The sequence below is a fragment of the Lepidochelys kempii genome, chromosome 6 (genome assembly GCF_965140285.1).
Source record: "Lepidochelys kempii isolate rLepKem1 chromosome 6, rLepKem1.hap1, whole genome shotgun sequence".
Lineage (NCBI taxonomy): Eukaryota > Metazoa > Chordata > Testudines > Cheloniidae > Lepidochelys > Lepidochelys kempii.
This window is the reverse complement of record NC_136385.1, coordinates 70,829,019-70,849,836: the sequence shown is the minus strand read 5'-3', so window position 1 is coordinate 70,849,836 and position 20,818 is coordinate 70,829,019. Positions and strand designations below refer to the sequence as shown.

At 44.1% G+C, this 20,818-nt stretch overlaps 1 protein-coding gene across 1 annotated transcript in view; it reads right to left on the bottom strand.

Annotated features, from left to right (window-relative positions):
• The window catches only part of LOC140913609 (cytosolic phospholipase A2 epsilon), an 88,121-nt gene that overhangs the window by 54,091 nt on the left and 13,212 nt on the right, over positions 1–20,818 (bottom strand). The window lies entirely within an intron of this gene.

Genomic DNA, 20,818 nt, shown 5'->3' with positions numbered 1-20,818 from the left:
TAATGCAATCAATGTAGATATGGCTGACTTGAGACCTCAGATTGCCACCAAAAGCTTGTGATTAGTAACTATGGAGAGCTTTTGACACTAGAGACATTTAACTTAACTAGGAGATCTTCAATGGATCTAAAAATCAAAAAAAAGAGTCCTACAAAAAGTGGAAAATAGGTTAAATTACAAAGGATGAATATAAACAAACACAAGTATGTAGGGAGAAAATTAGAAAGGCCAAGGCACAAAATGAGATCAGACTAGCTAGAAACACAAAGGGTAACAAGAAAACATTCAACAAAGACATTAGACACAAGAGGAAGACCAACAACAGGGCAGGCCCTTTACTCAACTAAATGAGGTCCAGGCTATTAGCAGTATCTGAGTGGAGTGGGGAGAGACCCTTGCTGATGAGCTGCTGAACTAGGATTTGTAGGAAGAAAGGCAAGGTACTGAGTAACAGTTTTGAGAATTCAGTTGCATTGAATGATTTATTTTTAAGTACTAGCCTAATTAGAGAATACTTTAGAGTGGTAACAGATTTTCACCTTCAGAGGAGCTGTTGACTAACCTCAGTTAAAAGAGGTGCATGGGCACTTGAATAGTTTTCAGTTGATAAGAAGGATATAGACCTCAGTCCTTCTACTCTCCTCAAGAAGGAACATGATGTATTTTTCTCATCTGAAAATCACCTGGCCCACCAGCTCCAAATACCTGTAATACAAGCTTCATCCCTTCGCAAATGCAATTCTAGACCCAAACTTTGGCCTGGACTGGGGAAGGCTAGCTGCCATCATTTCTGGCTGTCCCCACTCCATGGAATTCTGAGGTTCTCTCTCTCTCTCTCTCTCTGGATGAATGGTCCAAGGTCACCTTAATTTTCTGGGTTCTCTCGTTAGTCAGTGAAAGGTACTTCATACAGCTCTTTCTGTCTTCCCATCTCAATCCTCAGAAGAGAGACACCACCAGCAACACCCTATGGTCCTAGGCAGATTTCAGCAGCATCATACTAATTCCTCTGATGTGGCTGAATCAGTTCACAAAAAATACCAGACAATCAAAGATTAATCCCCATAGTTAACACTGGCAGCCATAAACTAGGAAGATTCCTCATTCCTTTCCTGCAGAAAAGGACCTAGGGGTGACAGTGGACGAGAAGCTGGATATGAGTCAGCAGTGTGCCCTTGTTGCCAAGAAGGCCAATGGCATTTTGGGATGTATAAGTAGGGGCATAGCGAGCAGATCGAGGGACGTGATCGTTCCCCTCTATTCGACATTGGTGAGGCCTCATCTGGAGTACTGTGTCCAGTTTTGGGCCCCACACTACAAGAAGGATGTGGATAAATTGGAGAGAGTCCAGCGAAGGGCAACAAAAATGATTAGGGGTCTAGAATACATGAGTTATGAGGAGAGGCTGAGGGAGCTGGGATTGTTTAGCCTGCAGAAGAGAAGAATGAGGGGGGATTTGATAGCTGCTTTCAACTACCTGAAAGGGGGTTCCAAAGAGGATGGCTCTAGACTGTTCTCAATGGTAGCAGATGACAGAACGAGGAGTAATGGTCTCAAGTTGCAGTGGGGGAGGTTTAGATTGGATATTCGGAAAAACTTTTTCACTAAGAGGGTGGTGAAACACTGGAATGCGTTACCTAGGGAGGTGGTAGAATCTCCTTCCTTAGAGGTTTTTAAGGTCAGGCTTGACAAAGCCCTGGCTGGGATGATTTAACTGGGAATTGGTCCTGCTTCGAGCAGGGGGTTGGACTAGATGACCTTAGATTGGATATTAGGAAAAACTTTTTCACTAAGAGGGTGGTGAAACACTGGAATGCGTTACCTAGGGAGGTGGTAGAATCTCCTTCCTTAGAGGTTTTTAAGGTCAGGCTTGACAAAGCCCTGGCTGGGATGATTTAACTGGGAATTGGTCCTGCTTCGAGCAGGGGGTTGGACTAGATGACCTTCAGGGGTCCCTTCCAACCCTGATATTCTATGATTCTATGATCTCAATCAGTCTGAAAGGCATGTCTCTGATTACATTCCAATTACAGTCCCCTTATAGATTCCTCAGTTTCATGGCCAATCATCTTAATTTCCAGTAAAGGCTAGTTTGTGAGACGTTGGGCAGGTCCCTCCAGGTAGGATTTTCAAAGGCACTCAGCATCGGCCTAACTTTACTTCAATGGGAGCAGAGTTAGGCCAGCACTGGGTGCATTTGAAAATCCTACCCTTTAACTCTGTCAATTCCCCATCTTTAAAATGGTGGCCATAATACTTCCTCCCATCTTTTGTTTCTTTTGTCTAATTAGATTGTGTGCCTTTAGAGGTAGTGAATGCCTCTTATTCTGTATTTGTCACGTCAGTTGGGGTCTTCAGCACTACAGTAGTACAAATAAATAAATAGCAGCAGCAACCCACAGAGAGACAGACAGCAAAAGAAAAAGCCTCTTCCTTCCCAGACAAGAACTCAAATGCAAATTCATTATCAAGAATGCACAGAACAGCCAAGACAGCAAGCTCTGAACCTGATAAGATGGAGGAGTACTTCAGTCTCACACCTGGTGTTGGTTCCATGGTATCAATTCCATGCTCACCCTCTACAGTGTTTCCTTCTGGCATTCCTTGAAGAGGAAGAGAAGACATGGGCATGCTAATTTAGATACTTCTGGCAGTGAAGAAATGTCTCGACTGCTAGCCTAACAGGTCCAACACTCTTAAAGTGGATTCCTCTGCCACATTGTTCTAGCTCATCCTAATTATTCATGGAAATTGCCAAATACAAATAACACCACACCTTGAGTGGGCAAAATACAAGGCCCAGTGCCAAGTGTTGCACCCAGGAAGTGGCGTTATATCAGCACAACATTCCCCATAACGTCTTACTGGTATTATAAAATATACACTTTACTGATCATTATTCTTCAACCCTCCTGTATTGTTTACACTTGCCAGCATCTACATCAAAAGCACAAGAACAACTGTACCCTTCTCCTGTTGTGAGTAAAGATCTTTGGTGTTTGATTCACATTGCAGCTACAAGAAAAGGAGTACTAGTGGCACCTTAGAGACTAACCAATTTATTTGAGCATAAGCTTTCGTGAGCTACAGCTCACTTCATCGGATGCATTCAGTGGAAAATACAGTGAGGAGATTTATATACACACAGAACATGAAAAAATGGGTGTTATCATACACATTGTAAGGAGAGTGATCACTTAAGATGAGCTATTACCAGCAGAAGAGCGGGGGAGGCGGGGGGAGAAAACCTTTCGTAGTGATAATCAAGGTGGGCCATTGCCAGCAGTTAACAGGAACATCTGAGGAGCAGTGGGGGGTTGGGGACGGAAATAAACATGGGGAAATAGTTTTACTTTGTGTAATGACACATCCACTCCCAGTCTCTATTCAAGCCTAAGTTAATTGTATCCAGTTTGCAAATTAATTCCAATTCAGCAGTCTCTCGGAGTCTGTTTCTGAAGTTTTTTTGTTGAAGAATTGCAACTTTTAGGTCTGTAATCGAGTGACCAGAGAGATTGAAGTGTTCTCCGACTGGTTTATGAATGTTATAATTCTTGACGTCTGATTTGTGTCCATTTATTCTTTTACGTAGAGACTGTCCAGTTTGACCAATGTACATGGCAGAGGGGCATTGCTGGCACATGATGGCATATATCACATTGGTAGATGTGCAGGTGAATGAGCCTCTGATAATGTGGCTGATGTGATTAGGCCCTATGATGGTGTCCCCTGAATAGATATGTGGAGACTGTTGGCAATGGGCTTTGTTGCAAGGATAGGTTCCTGGGTTAGTGGTTCTGTTGTGTGGTGTGTGGTTGCTGGTGAGTATTTGCTTCAGGTTGGGGGTTTGTCTGTAGGCAAGGACTGGCCTGTCTCCCAAGACTTGTGAGAGTGATGGGTCATCCTTCAGGATAGGTTGTAGATCCTTGATGCTGCGTTGGAGAGGTTTTAGTTGGGGGCTGAAGGTGATGGCTAGCGGCGTTCTGTTATTATCTTTGTTGGGCCTGTCCTGTTGTAGGTGACTTCTGGGTACTCTTCTGGCTCTGTCAATTTGTTTCTTCACTTCAGCAGGTGGGTATTGTAGTTGTAAGAATGCTTGATAGAGATCTTGTAGGTGTTTGTCTCTGTCTGAGGGGTTGGAGCAAATGCGGTTGTATCGTAGAGCTTGGCTGTAGACAATGGATCGTGTGGTGTGGTCTGGGTGAAAGCTGGAGGCATGTAGGTAGGAATAGCGGTCAGTAGGTTTCCGGTATAGGGTGGTGTTTATGTGACCATCGCTTATTAGCACCATAGTGTCCAGGAAGTGGATCTCTTGTGTGGACTGGTCCAGGCTGAGGCTGATGGTGGGATGGAAATTGTTGAAATCATGGTGGAATTCCTCTAGGGCTTCTTTTCCATGGGTCCAGATGATGAAGATGTCATCAATATAGCGTAAGTACAGTAGGGGCATTAGGGGATGAGAGCTGAGGAAGCGTTGTTCTACGTCAGCCATAAAAATGTTGGCATACTGTGGGGCCATGCGGGTACCCATAGCAGTGCTGCTGATATGAAGGTATACATTGTCCCCAAATGTGAAATAGGTATGGGTGAGGACAAAGTCACAAAGTTCAGCCACCAGGTTTGCCGTGACATTATCGGGGATACTATTCCTGACGGCTTGTAGTCCATCTTTATGTGGAATGTTGGTGTAGAGGGCTTCTACATCCATAGTGGCCAGGATGGTGTTTTCAGGAAGATCACCGATGGACTGTAGTTTCCTCAGGAAGTCACTGGTGTCTCGAAGATAGCTGGGAGTGCTGGTAGCATAGGGCCTGAGGAGGGAATTCCACCATGATTTCAACAATTTCCATCCCACCATCAACCTCAGCCTGGACCAGTCCACACAAGAGATCCACTTCCTGGACACTATGGTGCAATTTCCATTTTTTCATGTTCTGTGTGTATATAAATCTCCTCACTGTATTTTCCACTGAATGCATCCGATGAAGTGAGCTGTAGCTCACGAAAGTTTATGCTCAAATAAATTGGTTAGTCTCTAAGGTGCCACTAGTACTCCTTTTCTTTTTGCGAATACAGACTAACACGGCTGCTACTCTGAAACCTGTCATTGCAGCTTTATAATTGACAATCAGCGTAAAACTCCTCTGGTTCTCTCTTGAGGCTCTAGAGAGGGGGTAGCAGGCAAGGAACTGTTCCATGCTCCCTTGCTTTTCCTGTTGGTGTCTGAGGGCACATACACTCCATGCCTCAGTGTAAGAACAGCCACAGGCTGCTGCTCACATATATGCTCAGCGCTATATCCTCTGCTGGTAGGAGGCTAATTTTTAAAAAAAATAAAACAAAAAAACCCACAGCTATTCAGTCTGCTAACTGGGACTGCGGCTGAAGTGCCTCTCTATACATGGGATTGGATTTTAAATCCTGGGATAGTCCCAATCAAAACAGGTAAATGGCAAGTATGCACATTCTAAGCTGATGAACTATATGTATAAAATAGCTGCTTCCTCTCAGTGCTCTGTGCAACCATTATTTTTCTCTCCTTCACTGTGAGATTCAGCACATCTTCTTCTGCCACCCCCTATGGGTGTGCATGCATATGCACTGTCAATTTTTCCTGTCTACTGATGGCTGGCTCGCTGTCACAGGCATGCTGCAACTTGCAGATTGTTTTTATAGAACATATGGGGGAAGAACAAGATTCATTAAACACCATTCCATGGTCATGTGCTTTGCCTATTCAGTTTGGTAGAGAAGTTCAGGCCAGAACAGATATATATGTGACTGAGTGTGGACACACGTACACACTCCACACCAGTCAGGCAAAGGGAAAAGCTAAGTGTTGGTCTCTCAGAGAAATTAGAGGCTTTGCTGTTGACCTAAAGATCTCCATATCCTCCGAGCACCATGCAAAAGGCTCAATGATTGGATGACTGAGACCATTCTCCTTTGTTAATAGGAGTGGAGACAAAGTAGAGGCAAAATTCCACTTCTGGTGGATTATTGCAGCACACTCTACTTGCACTTACAAAAAGAGAGAAACATACAATTTATTTTTCAAAACCACATGCTAATAGTTTAACTGAATGACTGGGCTGCAATTAAGAATAGTAAAGGTGCTACTGGCAAAATTATAAAAACAATATACAAAGTGCACTCAGCTCATGTCAGCAAAATAGCTAGGTAAGTGATTTCAATTGTTAAAGTCTGTAGTAAAGGATTAATAATGTGATATGCAGATTTGGATGTCCTGATATTGTGGTGATATTCAGACCCCTACATCTAAACACTCTGCTATTATGCCTGTCATAAATATAAAGGGAAGGGTAAACCCCTTTGAAATCCCTCCTGGCCAGGAGAAAGCTCCTCTCACCTGTAAAGGGTTAAGAAGCTAAAGGTAACCTCGCTGGCACCTGACCAAAATGACCAATGAGGAGACAAGATACTTTCAAAAGCTGGGAGGAGGGAGAGAAACAAAGGGTCTGTGTCTGTCGGTATGCTGCTCTTGCCAGGGACAGAACAGGAATGGAGTCTTAGAACTTTTAGTAAGTAATCTAGCTAGGTATGTGTTAGATTATGATTTCTTTAAATGGCTGAGAAAAGAATTGTGCTGAATAGAATAACTATTTCTATCTGTGTATCTTTTTTATAACTTAAGGTTTTGCCTAGAGGGGTTCTCTATGTTTTTGAATCTAATTACCCTGTAAGATATCTACCATCCTGATTTTACAGGGGGGATTTCTTTATTTTTATTTACTTCTATTTTTTATTAAAAGTCTTCTTGTAAAAAACTGAATGCTTTTTCATTGTTCTCAGATCCAAGGGTTTGGGTCTGTGGTCACCTATGCAAATTGGTGAGGCTTTTTATCCAACATTTCCCAGGAAAGGGGGGGTGCAAGTGTTGGGAGGATTGTTCATTGTTCTTAAGATCCAAGGGTCTGGGTCTGTAGTCACCTAGGCAAATTGGTGAGGCTTTTTACCAAACCTTGTCCAGGAAGTGGGGTGCAAGGTTTTGGGAAGTATTTTGGGGGGAAGGACGCGTCCAAACAGCTCTTCCCCAGTAACCAGTATTAGTTTGGTGGTGGTAGCGGCCAGTCCAAGAACAACGGGGGGGAATATTTTGTACCTTGGGGAAGTTTTGACCTAAGCTGGTAAAGATAAGCTTAGGAGGTTTTTTCATGCAGGTCCCCACATCTGTACCCTAGAGTTCAGAGTGGGGGAGGAACCTTGACAATGCCTTCCTGAGCATCTTCCTCCAAAGACCTCTCCCACTTCTTAGGTCATCAATGGAGAGTTTGCTTTATGATTAACACTTTGAGTCTCTCACGGAAGTCATGGAAGTCACAGATTCCGTGACTTTTCGTGACCTCTGTGACTTCTGCAGCAGCCAGCAGCAGCAGTTTGGGTGTGTGGGAGGGGGCTCAGGGCTAGGGTCAGGGAAGTAGGGGTGCGGGGCGGTGCTTACCTCAGGGTGGGGGGCTCCCTCGCTCCCACTGGCATGGAAGTTCAGTTCCTAGGTGGAGGGGCCAGGGGGCTCTGACCCCGCAGCACCCATTGGCTGTGGTTCCTGGCCAATGGGAGCTGCGCAGGCGGTGCTTGTGGCGGGAGCAGCACCTGGCCCCTATGCCACCTAGGAACTGCAGGGACATGCAGGTATGGAGCCTGCCAGCCCCACCAATCCTCCCCCAACCCAGCACCAGCAGCGTTCCCGGGCCACATGCCACTGCCCGCCAGCACCAGCGGGGGTCCCGGGCTGCCCACCGCCCACCTCCCCCCCAGCACCAGCAGGGTCCTGGAGCACCTCCCCTAGCACCCGCAGCGCCTCCCAGACCACCACCCCCCCCAGAGCACCCACAGCCCCCTGCCCAAGTTTTACTTAGGGGTATATAGTAAAAGTCTTGGACAGGTCATGGACCGTGAATTTTCGTTTACTGCCTGTGACCTGTCCATGACTTTTTCTAAAAATACCAGTGATTAAAATGTAGACTTATTTATGATCTACAACCTATTTTGTAATCCTAACATTTCTTCCTTTCCTTCATCTTCCAAAGACCTCCAGGTGTGGTTCCTTCCCCACTTTCCCATCCCAAAAAGATCTTCAGGGAAGTTTGAGGCAACTTCTCTCTCTCCAGTTCTCCAGCACCACAAGCAGAGAACACTCCAGAGTTTCACTATCCACCAGCTAACCCCATTAGTTAAGCTTGAGTGCACGGAACTCAGTAAAAAAATAAGTGAGTTTAAATAACAGTTTAAAATACTGAAATTTTTAATAAGCTTATGCATAGGTGTCTAGTATTTGTACTTCAGCTATCACACAGTGTGTGTTTATATATTCCCCTGAGAAGATCAAATGATTTTATAAACGTCCCCTGGGGAATTAAAATAGACCAGGTATCGAACGAACTTTTCGTTGAAACAAATATTAAAGGCCATGAACACCTCTCTTTGAAATCTGATGATAGAAATAAAATTAAAGCAGAAACAACCAAGCTTGATGTTGTAGCACGAGCGACCCTCATTTATGCAAGAAGTTGGCTTCACAGACTGTATTGCCTTTAATGGCCACGAGCCAAAAGTGGGAGATTTTATAGATGAAGTGTTGCTGGCCTAAGGGGAAGCTATCACAGTGGTACCCTCTGTCACGGAGTCCCTGGGCGATGCTCTGGAACAGGGCCGGCCCACAACATTTTGGCACCTGAGGGGAGCTCAAATGACGCCCCCATGCCCCCTCACTTGGGCCAAAACTTTGAAAGGTCTCAATTCTGCCCTCTTCCTGTTTTACTCCTCACATGGTACTGTTCTGCTACCTACCCCAATAAAGGAGAACAACTTAAAAGGCCTTGTTCAAAAATTTTAAACAACACAACTTTCAAATGCCTGAACAGCAAATGTAACGTTCCTTGTCTGCATAGTAAATACTGGCATTTTTATCTGTTTAAATAATCAAAGTGGTGCTTTCCGTGTCTTCTTGGTTGCAAAGATTTGAACTGATTCCTACTGAAGGTCCACCGTCTGGGCCAGCTCATGCTCTATTGAGATGTTTGCAAGGCCGACCAGCCTCTCTTGTGTCATTGTGGAGCATAGATGTGTTTTTATTAACTTCAGCTTGCAGAAGCTGCGTTCTCCACTGGCAACTGTTACAGGAAGTGTTAGAAGTATTCGCAGAGCAACAAAAGTGTTTGGAAAGAGGATGGTCATCTTATTTGTGCACATATATTCCAGGACAGCCTTTGGAATTGATCCTGCTGAAATATATCTTGAAAAGGGTTTCAGTTCACCACCTAAGTCACTCGCATCAATATCGCGCATGTCATCATAGAATCATAGAATATCAGGGTTGGAAGGGACCCCAGAAGGTCATCTAGTCCAACCCCCTGCTCAAAGCAGGACCAATTCCCAGTTAAATCATCCCAGCCAGGGCTTTGTCAAGCCTGACCTTAAAAACCTCTAAGGAAGGAGATTCTACCACCTCCCTAGGTAACGCATTCCAGTGTTTCACCACCCTCTTAGTGAAAAAGTTTTTCCGAATATCCAATCTAAACCTTCCCCACTGCAACTTGAGACCATTACTCCTCGTTCTGTCATCTGCTACCATTGAGAACAGTCTAGAGCCATCCTCTTTGGAACCCCCTTTCAGGTAGTTGAAAGCAGCTATCAAATCCCCCCTCATTCTTCTCTTCTGCAGGCTAAACAATCCCAGCTCCCTCAGCCTCTCCTCATAACTCATGTGTTCCAGACCCCTAATCATTTTTGTTGCCCTTCGCTGGACTCTCTCCAATTTATCCACATCCTTCTTGAAGTGTGGGGCCCAAAACTGGACACAGTACTCCAGATGAGGCCTCACCAATGTCGAATAGAGGGGAACGATCACATCCCTTGATCTGCTCGCTATGCCCCCAGTTATACATCCCAAAATGCCATTGGCCTTCTTGGCAACAAGGGCACACTGCTGACTCATATCCAGCTTCTCATCCACTGTCACCCCTAGGTCCTTTTCCGCAGAACTGCTGCCTAGCCATTCGGTCCCTAGTCTGTAGCTGTGCATTGGGTTCTTCCGTCCTAAGTGCAGGACCCTGCACTTATCCTTATTGAACCTCATCAGATTTCTTTTGGCCCAATCCTCCAATTTGTCTAGGTCTTTCTGTATCCTATCCCTCCCCTCCAGCGTATCTACCACTCCTCCCAGTTTAGTATCATCCGCAAATTTGCTGAGAGTGCAATCCACACCATCCTCCAGATCATTTATGAAGATATTGAACAAAACCGGCCCCAGGACCGACCCTTGGGGCACTCCACTTGATACCGGCTGCCAACTAGATATGGAGCCATTGATCACTACCCGTTGAGCCCGACAATCTAGCCAGCTTTCTACCCACCTTGTAGTGCATTCATCCAGCCCATACTTCCTTAACTTGCTGACAAGAATACTGTGGGAGACCGTGTCAAAAGCTTTGCTAAAGTCAAGAAACAATACATCCACTGCTTTCCCTTCATCCACAGAACCAGTAATCTCATCATAAAAGGCAATTAGATTAGTCAGGCATGACCTTCCCTTGGTGAATCCATGCTGGCTGTTCCTGATCACTTTCCTCTCATGCAAGTGCTTCAGGATTGATTCTTTGAGGACCTGCTCCATGATTTTTCCAGGGACTGAAGTGAGGCTGACTGGCCTGTAGTTCCCAGGATCCTCCTTCTTCCCTTTTTTAAAGATTGGCACTACATTAGCCTTTTTCCAGTCATCCGGGACTTCCCCGGTTCGCCACGAGTTTTCAAAGATAATGGCCAATGGCTCTGCAATCACAGCCGCCAATTCCTTCAGCACTCTCGGATGCAACTCGTCCGGCCCCATGGACTTGTGCACGTCCAGCTTTTCTAAATAGTCCCTAACCACCTCTGTCTCCACAGAGGGCTGGCCATCTCTTCCCCATTTTGTCATCATGTGTCAACACTGTCTCCAGTGCCCTGCATTGCTGGTGTAGGACTTCTTCAGGTATAGTGAGGAGTTTTGGAATATCATACAACATCCCAAATATACTGCTGTGTTCCTTGAGCTGCATGAAACGTTCTTAAATTGACTGTATTGCACAATCTAGCACCTAGTTAAAGAATTCAACTTTGAATTGTTGTTTGGGGTCTCTTAAGGGATTATCCTGTGCTTTGCAATCAAAATGTCTCTTGACACTGACATTGTCAGTGACTCTTGTATTCTTGAATGGGTGGGAAAATAGCTTCAGTGTGAAGTTCCTCTGCCAACTTCTGTGCACTCTTCAGAACGTTTTGAAATCCCTCATCTGACCGATAAGACTGTAGGTATGACTTTGCTTTGTCCAGCTGTTCCATTGCTCCAGATATTTCAAGGTCAACACCTTGGAGTCTCTTGCTTAGAACATTTATTTCAAACAGTATGTCATGCCACAACACTAAGCCACACAGAAATTTGAAGTTAGGTATGTTTCTGGTGATGCCATTTCCCTCTGCCACTGTTCTCCCACGAACACTTCCTGTCATAGCATTATCCTCCATATGGCAACTATGGCATCATCTATCTTCCCAATTTGGTGTTTGATAGGCTTTAACGCCTCCACTCGACTTTCCCATCGTGTGGCACTCAGTGGTTTCAGTGTGAGAGAGGATGTTCCCAGATGTTGCTTCAAAATTTGCCATCAATGAGTTGATGCAGAGAAAAATACACAGATGCTTTGAATTACATTAAAAAATTCAGCACCCTCACTAGAAGCTGATGCTGCATCACTGACCACCAAGTTCAATGAATGAGAACTGCATGGGACAAAAAAAGCTCGAGGGTTTAACTCTCAGATCCGTGTCTACACTCCTCTGTTCTTTCCTCTCATGTTGGCACCATTATCGTAGCCCTGACCTCTCATGTCAGCTATCGCAATTCCCTTATCTTTTGACTTTTTAAGAAGCACATTTGTCGTACCAGCTCCTGTAGTATCATCAATGTGAATAAATTCTAGAAAATGCTCTCTGACAGTCACCACTGCAAGGACATTTTCACTAGGTTCTGCTGTTGTTACAAAACTCACCATTAAAGCCATTTGTTCCGTATGGCTGATGTCAGGTGTGCAGTGCAGAATAACAGAGTAATAACTTGCTGACTTCAGATCTGCCACAATCTTCTGTTTGACTTTTGTTGCCAGCAACTGTATGATCTCATTTTGAATTCTTTTTCCAAGGTAGTGGTGTGCATACATTTCTTGGGTGGTGACTCTTCTTACATGCTCCTGGAGTACAGCATCAAACTCAGCCATCAGCTCCACAGTTTTAAGGAATTTTCCATTGTTTGGCACATACAGCTGATCTTAAGTGCCATGCAGTGCTAGGTTTTGGGTAGCAAGCATTCTCACAATGGCAATGAACCTTTTCAGAACATTTTGCCAGTAAAGAGACTCTGATGCAATCTTCTCTTGATGCTGATCATCTATGGTGGCCTTTAACCTTAGTCTCATCTCAAGCTCTTTCCACCTATGGAATGCTCTCCGGTGATTTGCTGCCTTCTCATGGCATGCCAGATTTCTAGCCAGATTTTTCCAGTCCTTTGTTCCTGTAGAACCCAATGTGGCTGGAACATTAGACTGAAAGAGTTTGTAACAAAAGCAGCATTCTGAGTTTTTGAGTACATAAGCCATGGCCTCTCCACTTTGTCACCATTGGGGATTTCACGCCAGTAATGTGTTGGATGGAAACTTCTATTTCCATTGTCTTTGGGGAATATGAAGTTTTTCACTTGCTGTGGTCCATGCAGTACAAGGAAGTCCCTCAGACTACTGCTCAAGTGGGTCCACAGTCCTGGATCATCTAGACTTAAGGAACTAAACTCAGCAGCAGCAGCTGTTTCTTGCGCCTCCACCACACTCTTGTCTGATCTACACTTTTCTTCAGGAATGTGCATGGTTACATCCATTTGAGATGGAGATATGGATGCTGCAGTAGATGCCAGGTCACCTGCACTCTGACTAACTGGAAGATCAGGCATCTCCTCACCACTCACATCCTCACTGGGGCAGAAGGCTCACTGTGAACATTTGTGTCTATATAGCTCAGGAGAGATCCTTCCTGCTTAGATAGAAAAGCTTCCTTTGCTTTCTTTCTTTCTTCTGAATGCTGCCCCAGAGGGGATTTTCTTCTTTCATTCATGACTGCTGTTCTGTGCCAGCTATAGTGGCTCTCAACACTCAGTTGAAGGGGACACATAAGCAGGCTGGTAGCAGGGCCTGAGTGAGGGAAGATATCAGCATCTTCAGGGCCTAACTGACTCCTACTATTTCAGTTGACTGCCTGTTCTCCTCAAGTGGGCTCAGGGAAGCAGCAGGAAACAGGAAGCTCCCTGAGAAGCTGGTGTTAATCAGTCCAGGCTCCTGGGATTGCTAGAGAGGTACATAAGAGGCTCCTCGTCCTCTCTCTCTCCCTGCAGCTCCTGCTGCTTTCTGTTATTCCCTCTCACCTTTTCTCCTGCCTGCCTGTTATGTCTCTTGTGCCCTCATTCCTCCAGCACAGCACTCCACCATCTCTGTGCATCTAGAGCAGAGAGAATACATATGCACCAGAAGCAGACACAATTTTCTACACTCTGGGTCCTAGTGGCACCCCTTCTCCCTCCCCCAGTCTGGCACCTGAGGCGACCGCCTGAGTTTGCCTCATGGTAAGGCCAGCCTTGCTCTGCAACTACTCAATATGAGACCAGTCAGGATTCTGGTGTAGCATGCCTCCTCTCTCTGAGCATACTGTCACCAGGGCAAGAAGCTTACACAGCTTCGACCTTCTTGGATCTGACCTCAGAGCATTCAGCATGCCCTTCCACACCGTGCACTTCCCACAATGTGTCTGCCCTGGCGGGGCTCCTGGGGAAGCCAAAGGGCCCTGCACCCCAGCTCCGTAGTCACATGTGACTCTCAGCCAGCCAGTAAAACAGAAGGTTTATTATTCAACAGGAACACAGCGTAGACCAGAACTTGTTAGCACAGAAATCAGTGACTTTCAGCCAAGTCCATCTTGGGGAGTCCTGGGCCAGAAGCCCTGAACTCCCCCTCTTCCAGTCCCCGCAAGCAGACTGCCAGCTTCCAGCAACCTGATCTCAGACACCCCTGTTGCTCCTCCTCCTAGTCTTTGTCTCACTTCCCGGGCAAAGAGTCACCTGGTCGCATCTCCCTCCTCGGTCTCAGGTTCTGAAGGGCACCGGTCATAGCATAGGTGCAGGCAGATGGAGCAGCCTCACCTGCCTCAGAGGTCTCAGCCAAAGTCACACACCCCTATTCCCACCACCGAGGTATTGGTGCAGCACACAGGGAAACTGAGGCACCCAGTATTTATGCAAAACAGTAACACTCACATAGGCTCAACAGTAAGACTCACATGCAACATACCAAGGGAAAATCCCCGTTTCATCACACCCTCACCTACTAATTGTGGGATGAAAAATCCTAGATGTTACCCTTAATTTGCTTAAACCACTTGGATCCATTCTGTAGCTTTGGGAACGTCAGGCAGTCAGATCATATGAGAGAAAATGGTAGTAGCAGAACACAGCAGCAAATTATAGATAACCTAAATGAACAGAAGGATTTAGAAATGAATGGAGCTGACTAATACTATGAACTTATATAGCATCTTTCATTTGACAATCTCAAAGCACTTTATAGAAGCGGATAAATATTATTAACCCCATTTTGCTGATGGGGAAAGTTACCCAGTAGATTATGCTTCTTGACAAGCACAAGTTAGAGGTATTGTGGCAAATTGCCAGCACTACTATGATGGGTCTCGCACTCTCTCTTCTTGTGGTGGGGGGGGTTCAGGGCACCTTTTCTTGCCCCTGAATGGGGGTATTAATTGCCCCACTAGTGTCCTAGAGGAGGGGAGTGGAGAGGAGAGGGAGGGACCCAGGCACGCCCTCTACTCCGAGTCCCAGCCCAGGGGCCCTAGGGATAGCGGTAAACCGCTTGAACTAACAGTTCCTTCCTTTGGGCTACTTCCCTCTCCTGCCCTTCAGCTTGTGGGGCTTCCTGCCCTCCCTCTGCACAAACCAGGTGTCCCTTTAGTTAGGGTCTTGGTCTTCTTAGCCCACCACAGCACTTCTCCAAACTCTCCTCTGCTTCCCTCCAAAATGCTCTCTGCTCCAACACGAAACCACTCTGCTTCAACTCCTCCTCTAGTCTGACTGAAGCAGGGGGGTTTTATCAGGTGACTGGCTTCAGGTGCTCTAATTGGCTTCAGGTGCTCTAATTAATCTACAGGGAATAAGGCTCCCTTCTAACACTCTCCTGCTGCCCTCTGGCCATGCTGTATCACAAAAACAAAAAAGTTTTTTCTAGCAAAAGTGTATTGGTATAAACTCCATGCGTGGCAATATTTGAGGAATAAGGCAAAACTAGAACTTCTGAGACAATCACATGTGCCTTAGGTGTGGTTAATATTGTGCCCGTCACTCAACAAATGCAACAACTCCTCTGCTTTCCTCCACTGACTTCCAATGCCTTTAATAGTAGATTCTTTTAGTGCTAACAGGAAATGGCTATTAGCTATTTATATTCAATAAAATTTTACAGGAAAAAATGCACATTGCAGTTCTTGATATAAATTATTACAAAAATAAGTATTTTTAATGATTTCTTTGATGCACGGGTATAGCAGGGTGGTTGGGTTCTTTTGTTGACTGGCCCTCTTAGCAGGCGTTTGAGCCCTGCAGGGACATTCTGGCAGGTGTGACTCATTAATTCCATCCTGGGTATAAGGCAGGTGAGAGGGGCTCATGGAGCAGGGGGAACTAAGATCTGAGACAAACTACAGGGAAATCCTAGGAATTACTAAATTTAGGAAGAAAGTTAGCCTGAGGTTCTAAGATGCCAATGAAGGCAAAGCCAGGAAAAGGATACATTTGGATTAAATACAATATATGTAGATTTCAGTTCAAAACAGGACTGGAATTGCACCTGTTTACAATGTGTCGCTGTTTAGGGATGTTCAATTAATAGCCCCTCTGAGAAGTTATACTAAGCTCTGTCAAGAGACAGAAGAACACTGAAGGACGAGATAACATACCTGAATTTGGTATTTGATAGATAGCATCCTATTCCAGGCCTGCTTCTCTCCTTAAAGTGCATTTTAGTGCTTGTGAAAGGTGCTGACTTGACAGCGCTGAAAATTAAAGTTCTCCTTTTATCAAAAGATCAGATACAGAAGGGGAATAATAGTAAAGACTAGCCCGTGTTGCCCATTAGTATCTCACATGTGTTGTGCCCAGTTCTAGGTGTCAGTGTGTCGCTCAGTCTCCAGGGGTCTCCAAACTTTTAGAATCGCGCACCCCCAGGGCCAGCTCTGGGGAAGGAAAAAAAGAAAAAAAGAAGAAGAGGAGCTGCTGCCAGCGTGCCGCCGAAGATGGATTGGGGAGAGCCGGGCTGCTGCTGGCATGCCGCCGAAGATGGATTGGGGAGAGCCGGGCTGCTGCTGGCATGCCGCCAAAGACAGAGTGGGGAGAGCCGGGCTCCCGCCGGCGTGCCGCTGAAGAATCAAAGGTCCAGGAGTGATGCTGCTGCCATGCCAGTGGCGCTCCTTGGGTGGCACGCTTCCTGCCGCGCACCCCACTTTGGAGACCACTATTCAGTCCTTAGTCACTCTGCAGAGACTACCAACAAGAGTGTCCTTTGTGGTTTTGTGATGGAGATGCCTGAACACTGTTAAATGGACAGACCACCAACTCATTCCTAGAGACCACCATTAGATAGTAATGATATTTAGCCATTACTGACCTGGGTCAGATTCATCCTGGCCATGTAAGGGCTTGTCTACATGAACACTTAAGTTCATGGCAAGCTGGAGTGTAACTTTACCCCTCTTTAGCCTGCCAGCCAAGCGTCCATGCGGCCCCTGCTACCATGCATTAACAGTTCCCTAATGCACTTTGATCTGCCCCACTTTGAAATGGTAGTAGATTAAAGGGCACTACAGAACTTTTAGCATGTGGTAGCAGGGTCCACACAGGGCACTTAATACATAGCAGGCTAGTGCAGCTTGCTGGGAACTAAATGATCATGTAAACAAGGCCTAGTAGTTAAAAGACCTGCCACTTTTTAATACCTGTGTATGAATATTTAAGCTTGATGTCCAATAACACATTCTGTGTAATCAAAACAGTTTTAAATCTGAGACAGGTGGGGAGCGGGTTCTTGCACATTTACTGAAATGCTGCATCAAGTCACATCACCCTGATAAGAGAACTCTGGGATTCCTCCTTATGGTCATGATAAATAAAATAGGATGTAGGAGAATTCAAGCCCTGAGACATCAATTTCAGTTCCTAGAGCATTTCTTCCATGCTATGGTTGTGTGGAAAGCCTGCAGAATCATGTCTATGTGATTCTGGACATTGAAATTACTCAGCTTCAGCAGTTTGTCAAAGTCATCCTTACAGTAGGCCACATTCAAGAGATTATATGGTGAGCAGCAACCAGCAAGAGGTACCGTTCCCTCTGCCATCTCCCAAGGACTGCGTTCAACCCCTGCAGAAGACCAAAAACCACAGTGATTAGGAAACCAGGGTGACATTCATTATTTATTGATCCCAAAATCCATGAAGGTACCAACCTAACCAGAGTAAAATTTCCTCACAGACATACCATACATTGTTTCCTATAGGAATATCCTATCTGAATGAAGGGGCACACTGATGATTTTCATGAACAACAACATATTTTGCAGAATTCTGTGCATTTGCAGCAGCAGAGATTTCCATTGGCCCTGTCCATTCAGTATTGGAAACATCAGAGGCAAAGAGAAGCAGCAAAAAATCTGGCATTGGCATCTCAAATTTGCAAATAAACCCAGAATGTTTAGATTCTCTTTTGGAAGCCCCAATATTTTCAGTGCTCTGTAGCCTCTATCTGGCTCGTAATCCACCTGGGATGGAGTTGATCACAAATTCCAGCAAGTCCTAGAGCTGCCTTGATCTGAGTAACTTTATTTAAGTAAATAAAATTTATGGATTTTTAACCTCAATTTCTGTAAAATTGGAAACTTCACCCAGTTCTACAATGGATAGGATTGTTACAGTACTATGAGAAACAATGAACTAATCAGTTAAGAATTTGGTTATGCTGCAACGGGAAACGTACCACAACACAGTGGGGAAAAGTTGGTCATGTGGACTGTAGTAAAATTGTAACAGACATGACAGCTGCTAGCCATACTTCACACATGCTGCACATTGGGTGGACACTGTGAACTTCAGTATCAACACACACAAGCCAGCACCTAAGAGGAATATCTATGTAGTTGTCAGAAGCAATAAAGTGACAGCCATTAGAGAACTGTGATGTACAGTACACACTATCCAGAGCCAAATAGTTATAAAATTGGCTCTTTGAGTTGATATTCAACTACCTACCAGGTACTCTGAACTTCCTGAAAGTATCATTCACCAATGGGAAGTGAATTACTATGGGAGCCTTCAGATTCTCTTCATTCAGAAATATGTAGCACTCCTTTGGATTCTTCTTATCTTCTTCGCTCAGCATAATTTTTGGAAAAGGTCTTGCTCACTTTGAACAGTATTTCCCAGTTTGTTCCATAGACTACATCAGCACAGAAGTGGACAATATTAGAACAAACAACAAAATTAAGGCCAACGCAGCCCTCCTGGAATGTAGAAAAATGCCACATTGCACTGGAATAACGGTAGGAATAAATGTAAAGTACAAGATGAGAATAGATATATAAAATGAGAAATAAACAAACAACATATATACCCTTTAAAACATCAGGTTAATAAATACTGAGAAGATTTTTCAAAACAAGTATAACTCAGCCATAGTTAGAAAACAAGAAGAGGTAAAGACTGCTAGTAGAAACATACAAACAGGTAAAATAACTGCTCCTGGCACTGACAGAACTAAGACATTGAGAAACCTGGCCTAAGCTAAAAGAAATTATGTCCCTGTGTTTTATGTGACATGATGAAAAATCACGACTCCCATATTCTATAATTTCACATGCCTTCATATTATTTGCTAGTATTCTAATTTCAAGTACAGACTTAAGTTATATCATGTCAAACTTGGGCATTCAAAGGACCAAGGTAACATTAATGTTGGGTTTTTTAAAATATTATCAGGATTAGAGCTCAGTGAATAGTGAATATATTCTTAAATATTTTACTTATTTTTGTTTTACAAAATCCAGGTACATTGGACCAGCTCTGTAAGCTAAGGAAATATTGGAATAATTGTTAAATTAATTTAACTGGAAAATATTGCGAAATTCTTCAAATTATTTGACACATTTTCTACCAGTTATATTCAGGAGTAATGTTAGTAATTTTATTCAATCCCTTGATAATAATTAGAAAACAGATCATTAGAAAACATTAGATAATTAGAATAGAAATATTAGGTAATAATTAGAAAACAGATAATTAGAAAACAGTTTGAGACACATCATTTGACAAAATAATAATATGGACAGACTTGATTGTTATCTCAATAATAGGGGCCTATCCTGTACTCCTTATGCAGATAAAACTCTGCTCCAGTCAATAAGAATCTTGCATCCATGAAGTTTATGGAATCAGGCCTAAAGAAATATTGCATCTAACTGTTAAACTGGAACACACATCACAATCTCAAATGGTCTGAAAGTGACTTTTTACTGAAGACTTCAAATGCTTTTCCTCTTGGGAGCAACTTTCCAAAATTTTCTCTGCAAGTTTAAAGGACAGAGTCACATTTGACAAGTACCAAACATGACCACACACTCCAACAGCAACAGGCTTCACTTAGAGACTGGCATCAAAGTACTGAAGAGGTTGGCCACCAACTATTCAGCAATCCGATTTGCCACCACAGTCCCTATTCAACTAGCCCTCTGAAAAACAAACGTCTGAGATCTTGTACTTAGTCATCTATAAGACATCACTTGCACCAAGTACTAGCTTGTCTTCAGAACTTACCTCTGTTCTCCTTGACAATATATCATTTAAAAGCTAATATCTTATTACCCTCATTCATTCTCTAAATTTAGTCTACTTTCAGTATGTCAAGGTTCCTTCCCCACTCTGAACTCTAGGGTACAGATGTGGGGACCTGTATGAAAGACCCCCTAAGCTTATTCTTACCAGTTTAGGTTAAAAACTTCCCCAACGTACAAACTTTGCCTTGTCCTTGAACCCTATGCTGCCACCACCAAGTGTGTTAAACAAAGAACAGGGAAAGAGCCCACTTGGAGACATCTTCCCCCCAAAATATCCCCCCAAGCCTTACACCCCCTTTCCTGGGGAAGGCTTGATAAAAAATCCTTACCAATTTGCATAGGTGAACACAGACCCAAACCCTGGGATCTTAAGAACAATGAAAAAGCAATCAGGATCTTAAAAGAAGAATTTTAATTAAAGAAAAAGTAAAAGAATCACCTCTGTAAAATCAGGATGGTAAATACCTTGTCTCCTCATTGGTCATTTTGGTCAAGTGCCAGCGAGGTTATCTTAGCTTCTTAACCCTTTACAAGTGAAAGGGTTTTGCCTCTGGCCAGGAGGGATTTTATAGTTCTGTATACAGAAAGGTGGTTACCCTTCCCTTTATATTTATGACACAGTAGGTGGACTGTTGACTGTCCAGCAGCCAAGAAATGTAACAGATTGCAAAAAGAATTTAAAGCTAAAAACATTTACAGCTCTGACTTTTTTGTCATAGAATTGATGCATTTTTGGTGGCTACATATATGTGTTATATATCTGTCTGGTGCACTATTTTGTTTTTGATTTTTATGGGAGTTTACATAATTGGTGCTGTAGGTCTGTCAGTATTAGATAACA